Source organism: Macaca nemestrina, chromosome 13 (assembly GCF_043159975.1).
Source record: "Macaca nemestrina isolate mMacNem1 chromosome 13, mMacNem.hap1, whole genome shotgun sequence".
Lineage (NCBI taxonomy): Eukaryota > Metazoa > Chordata > Mammalia > Primates > Cercopithecidae > Macaca > Macaca nemestrina.
In genome coordinates this window covers 46812145-46818520 of record NC_092137.1, presented here as the reverse complement: position 1 = coordinate 46818520, position 6376 = coordinate 46812145, and the positions used below count along the sequence as shown (strand labels likewise).

Here is a 6376-nt window from a genome sequence, read left to right as displayed (position 1 = left end):
GAGGAAGTTATTTGAGCAATGCATATAATTGTCATTAATAAATAAACAAATGGGATGAATTACTATTAGCAATGGGATATTAATGCATAGGATGCCAGACTGGGTTCAGACTCCTGAGTTTCTCTGTGGCTTCTGCTACTGCCCAGGGAATGGTTCATTCCCTTTGAAGTAAATGGATACAGATAAGCAAAGCTAGACCAAGACAGACAGCTGTCTGTGTAGGCCAATTTAATATTGCTTCAAGCTCATATTCTTTAAATATGTGCTTATTATTTATTTAAAGACAGCCTGATAAGCACAGAGAAAAGAGGATAGGATAGACCTCTTCTCCACTGGCTTGAACAATTCAGTTCTGACTAAAACTTGTACCTTCTGCTCAGCAGAATGTGACAATAGCAGTAACCAACACCCCCAGCCCTCTGTGAAGGCAGGTAGGTGAAGGGAATGTCTGTTGTTACTTGAGCAGGCCCTTGGAAGTTTCAGCGTTCTATTGCCACCCCAAACAACTTCCTGAGAGGCTCCTAGAAAGCATATTATCTGTTTTATTACATGTCAGTATACAGATCGATTCAGTATACTGTTTCCATTTTCAGTATATGTTTCATTTACAGAATGGTGTCTGGAGTTCCACCTTTAGTTCAGCTCTTCAGCTAAAACAAAAAGAAGAGTAAGAACGATTATCCAGTAAATTTGAGAATTTTACTTAAATTGTTTGCAGTGGCCACAGATGATCAGTATATTGGGACTCTGTGAGGGTAGAGATTTGTGTTATTTCTGTATTCACATCATCTAGGCCAGTGACCGAAAACGCTTAGTCAATGCTTATGGAAATAATGAATGGATGACTGATGGAAGACACAATACCAGGTCACTCCCTCATTCTCCTCTTCATTTGGTCCATGGAGACACCCCAATGACCACTATACTTTATTCTTACACTACACATGGTGAGAACTAATACAAGTTTATGAAAGAAGGAGGCCTTCTTGGGAGGGGCTACTCATTTAATGCTAGCCAACAACAGCACATGAAGTTCAGTTTTCAAGCTCAGCCATTTAAACTATTTTATTCTGTCCAAACAGTTCAATATGCATTGGGTTAGACTGCACCATATGAAACAGTCTATTTTCAACTGTGATTGGCCCACAAAGAGGCAAATCATAGTAGAAACTGCATTGCTTTCAGAATGACTTGATAGAAGAAACATGGAGACCAGATTCTGGGGTTCTGAATTCAGCTCTCAACATTGAAAATCACTTTCATTGACTCATTCAATAAATATTTAGCTTATATCATACGCAAGACTGTGAAGAATACTAAGATGTGTGAAATATAGTTGCTGCCTTCTTCAGGCCCACAGTTTATTTGGGGAGATAAAATTCACCAACAAAACACTATAATCCAAGGCAGAGTACGATGGCACCAAAGTTGCCCATTTTTTTTTTAATTAACTGCATTTCGAGCAAGAGAAATTACTTCCTGCTGTAATAATCAGGAAGGCAATATAGAAGACAGGACAGTTGAGCTTGGGATTAAAGGATGATTAAGTTTCATTAAGCAGAGAGTTGGGGGAGGGTGGTTCAAGCCAGCGACAGGGCAGGAGCCAGGGTGCAGAGGCTGGAAGCACAGTGCTATTTCGGTTTGGCTGGACAGATGGTTTGCGTGGGCGGACTGTGAGAGATAAGACAAGAAGCCTGTTTCTTCCATGCCATGTAGTAGGCACGTTTTCATTTGAGTTGGTACACTGAATAAATGAAATAAGAAAGATCAGTAGAAAGAATCCCAGAATGGAAATCAGGAGACCAGATGTCAGCTTTGTCACCAATTCTCTGGGCTTCTTCAGACAAGTCACTATGGGGCTGCATGGTTCTCGTTTGTCAAATGCAGGTAATTTGACTAATCTCTACATGGTCCAAAGAGGTACAAGGACAAATGAACCATGATAAGGAAAACTCTCTGAAAAGGAAAACTGGTGTGCCATTTCCCCTAACACGAGTTGTTACGGATTAAAGTTAAGTTAGACATTCTTGGTAACAACAAACATATGCACCTTCTTCCTAGAGCACTTGTTGCATGGTAATCCACTTCGTCAGTAACAGGCGCTTGTGATCACCTGAGTCAACCAAGAATACAACAAAGTCTCACAGATGGAGGCATGGACAGAGACAGTGTGGAAATAGCTGCTCAATGTCAAATGAAAGGCCCATCATGGTACCCGGGGGAGAAGCCAGGGGAGGAAGCCTCCTGGAAGTAGGAGACTGGATGGAAGAATTCCTTGAGCCCCAGGCATGTTATTAGACAGCAGAAACCTCCTGGTGTCCTTCCAGTCTACCCTTGCTCCAGCAGCTCATAATCCAGGCACAGGTTGCCGATGCAAGGCAGGAAGAAGTGCTGTTTTCTTTACCAGTAACCTATCTGGAACTCATCTACAGTGCCAGCCAGCCATCGGGGCAGCATGGGTGTGCCTCCATCACAGATTCTTGGGTGAGTCTTGCCCTTTTTAGCCAATTTTCCTCAGCTCTTAGGTCCCGGGATGGATCCTACCAGAACAGTCCTGCATTTCCAAAACAGGATTTGTTTTGACAGATTCTCCCCTGTGGACTCCAGTCCGGTCAGATGCCTGCTAAGACATTTCCTATGCAGGTCCCAGGGACTGTGGCTTCTTTTGGTGTTTACATTCTGTGGATTTTAGAAGGCTACCAGGTAGACTGACCCATCTGTGTGGCACTGCCACCAAAGCCACAGGGAGGAGCAGCCATTTTCTGAGGAATTGTCCTTGACACTCCTGATCAGTCACTGCCATCTGTCTGATCAGTGACTGGATGAGCTCATTTTCCCCGGTGCAGTGAGTTGTCCTAGAAAATCCAGGCCAAACCCCTAGGAGGCAGAGCCTCAGGGACTCCAGTTTCTGCACAGAGTAGCTCCCCAGGCATCTGCTTTCTAAGTTTGGAGTTTCCATCTTACCTAGAGCTCACAGGCAGTTTCAGGAAAAGAAATGAAGACTGGGTGGCCATGGAATTTGGAACTGGGCAGAGATGTGGGGCCTCGCTCCACACCGTATGCGTCTGCTTCTTCTGTTCTCTGGGCAAGGTGGTTGGGGCCAATCTCAGGTGTCTCTGATTGGGAGATCCCCATGCTCCTTCATTCAACCTGGGTCACATCGTGGAGAAGCAGGAGTCGCAATGGGAGAAGTCCAACCACAGTGGGAAAGTACTAATATCGTGCAGAAGGGCAATGCTGCCACTTACCAGGTATCAGTACGATGAGAACAACCAATGTTGCTGCATACAGAGACTTAGAGCAAAGCAGCACTTGTCTGGACCCCTTGGGAAAGTTTCTCTTAAAATTCAAGTGAGCAAGAAACATCCAGTCCAGGAAAATTCTCCACCACGTAAGTTTCCTGGTCTGGAACAGAATACCAAAAACTCTCCTTTATATCTGGAATTAAAAAATACCTGTCATTTCCTTGTGTGCCTGTCACAACATAATTTCAGGAAGAGTGGTTGGTGCTCATGGCGTGCTTCTGCTACCACGAGGTGGATGAGTTTCAGAAGAGTATCGTTTATGGCATTTGAGAGTCTTTCAGTGTTCTATTATCGTAAAAGGAGATAAAGGTTAGGACAGAGTTATAACTCCAAGTCGACATGAGCCCGACGTTGAGCTATTAACAGGGCTGGCATTTCACAGCAGAGCTGCCATGAGCGTGATCAACATTAATTAATAATACCTTGGCATACTGCAGGGAATTGTTTGGCAGCTCAGAAAAGCCCTTGTCAAGACAGGCAAAGGTCTAAGCCTTAAGGCTGTAGATCTGCATGCTGAACCATCCAGGAGAACCAGGGTCGAATTAGGTCTCTGAGTGATAGGGATAACGATGCTCTTGTGACTCCTGAGGACACAGTGAGATTGGGCAGTTGGGAATGTGTGGATATGCTGCATAAGGATGTATCACCACGTGTTTGCAGTCTATAGACTTATATATGTGATTATTCATGGCTTGTTTTCATACAATGATATATAGTTACAGTAGATATTTGTGTATTGGGTGTTATTATTTTCTGCCAATGTACACTAGGCAAAAGTTTTTCTATTCCTCAATCAAGGCACACTTGGAGAACTGACTGGATGTGTCAGGTTTTCATTTTCTGACACATACTTTCTAGATATGTGTCTGCATAGCTTCACTGAAGTACAATTCTAACAGCCACAGAATTGAAATTGGAATGGCTGGGCAAGATCTGTACCTGGGCTTCCTTTGTGTATGACTATTGGATTGGAAATGGTTTTCTCTTTCAGCAACCTTTTTCCTTCCAAATAACCCCAACCTATTCTGTTCACTCCTTCACTGTGTCCGCTCAATATTTTTAGACTCCTTTCCCTTGGAACTGTCTAGCACATGGTGCTCCATGACTATTCTTTTCTGGTAAGCCAAAAGCTCGCCAGCACTAGGACCTACCTATGCCTCATAAGTTGGGATTTCCTAAGAGCAGAACTTTCCCTTTTGACCATGGGTACTCTTGGGGTAGAGGCTCCTGCCTCTCGCCTCCCCTCAGGTCCTTCGGAGAAGGGGCTGCAGTTGGCTGACTCAGTTCAGGTTACCATTCAGTCACGTGGTTGCAAGGGACCTGCAGGCTAATAGACCTGTCTTCACAATAAAGAATTCTGTCATGGCCAGAGCAGGTTCACAGACCGTGGAATTTTCAAGTGACTCAGTGGGTCTGTTCCTTCTCCCCTCTCTCTCTCTCATATACTCTCTCTGTCCCTTCTCTCTGTCTCATGCTTATTTGCTGTAACTTAGACTGAAATCCTTGGATATAAGAGACAATCTTCCACATCTGACTTGTACATTTTGCGTAAGCTAAAATAAAACAAAACCAAACAGTAAAATATATTGCAGATCCCTGGCATTGCCCTGGAGTCCCTGTAGCGGGTGGCATCATTGCCAGCTGGTGAACTGGGGAGGTGGGGAGTGGGGTGATGATCAGATGCCTGTTAGTTTTGGAGGCCCTTCTCTGATTCTCTGAGCTCCACTATATCATATAGCCCAAAATTATTTGGATCCACTTTGGGGCAACCTATTGGCCTAGAATGTCCCCCAAGGGCTTTTTTTTTTTTTTAAAAAAGAAATGAATTGGCTGTATTTAGCAGAGTAGAGTTAGTGTTTTTAAAAGTCTGAAAAATGATATCCAGATGTTCAACACAAAGTTGGGGGGTGGGGGCTTTCCTCCAACTCCAAGCCTGCCACAGTGATCCTTACTTTGGTTCCTCCCATCTGGACAGCTGCCCTGAGCTCTCTGGGGGGCTACCTTGGGAAACTGCCCGGGAGCTCCAACTGGCCCCAAACCCAAAGAAGGAAGGCGGGCCATCTGGAATGCATCGTCCAGATCGGCTCCACGCTGCCCAGGCACCCTGACAGCTTTTTGGGACTGTGCAAAGCTTGGATTTAATCCATCAGGCTCTCTCTCCAGTCGGAGGCCTCCAGACTTCTCTTTGTCTCCTTCCAGAATTTGGATTCCATAGAGGCACAATTAGACCTGCTAGTCACTTCCAAGTTTGGCTTTCTCAGGAAAAGGACCAAGGTGTACTCTGAGAGACACTGTCCAGCAGCCGTTGGGCTGGGAACAAAGGAAGGGGAATGGTTTAGGCGGGAACCTTCTCATCACCTCCTTTTATTCCCACTGCAACATCTCAACCATCCACTTCAGTCCGACGATCGACGCTTATTTGGAGAGGAGAAAGAAAATTTGGCCAGGATACTATGGGGAACCTTATAAAAAAAATGGCAACCTGGCTTTCCGTGTCATTTCCACATCATGGAAGGCCTGGTTGGGAGAAATAAAGGGATGAAAGTTATGGGAGAGAAAGGGGTTAGGAAGAAGTTTAGAACTGTCCTCAAACCAAATTGCAAAAAAGGATTGAGGGTGTCATATTTTAAAATTTAAAAAATTCCTGTAAGCTACTGATGGATTTATTGCAAATTATTTTTTTAGGGCAATAAACACTTTGTTAGCATGTGAAAAGTACTGACTTGTTCCTTTACAAAATCTAAACCCTCTCCCTATCACTTTGTTTCTACTTCTGATTTGTTTCTTCATAGACAAGACAAACGATTATTTCCCCCAAACTTCTGACCAAGGAAGCACAGATTCCAAGGTAGTGGAATCTAAATGAAAGAGTATCTACCAGCTGGGCGTGGTGGCTCACGCCTGTAATCCCAGCACTTTGGGAGGCTGAGGCGGGCGGATCACTTGAAGTCAGAGTTTGAGATCAGCCTGGCCAACATGGTGAAACCCCATCACTACTAAAAATACAAAAATTACCTGGGCATGGTGGTGGGTGCCTGTAATCCCAGCTACTCGGGAGGCTGAGGCAGGAG

The 6376-nt window shown here is 44.5% G+C and overlaps 1 long non-coding RNA gene across 1 annotated transcript; it reads right to left on the bottom strand.

Annotated features, from left to right (window-relative positions):
* Nucleotides 1-1033: 1033 nt before the first annotated feature.
* LOC139357834 (uncharacterized) lies at nucleotides 1034-6289 on the bottom strand. The gene is made up of 2 exons (XR_011611698.1): nucleotides 3249-6289; nucleotides 1034-3150 (listed from the first exon to the last, which is right to left on the bottom strand). It is a non-coding gene; the product is annotated as an uncharacterized lncRNA (long non-coding RNA).
* Between the last annotated feature and the right edge of the window lie 87 nt (nucleotides 6290-6376).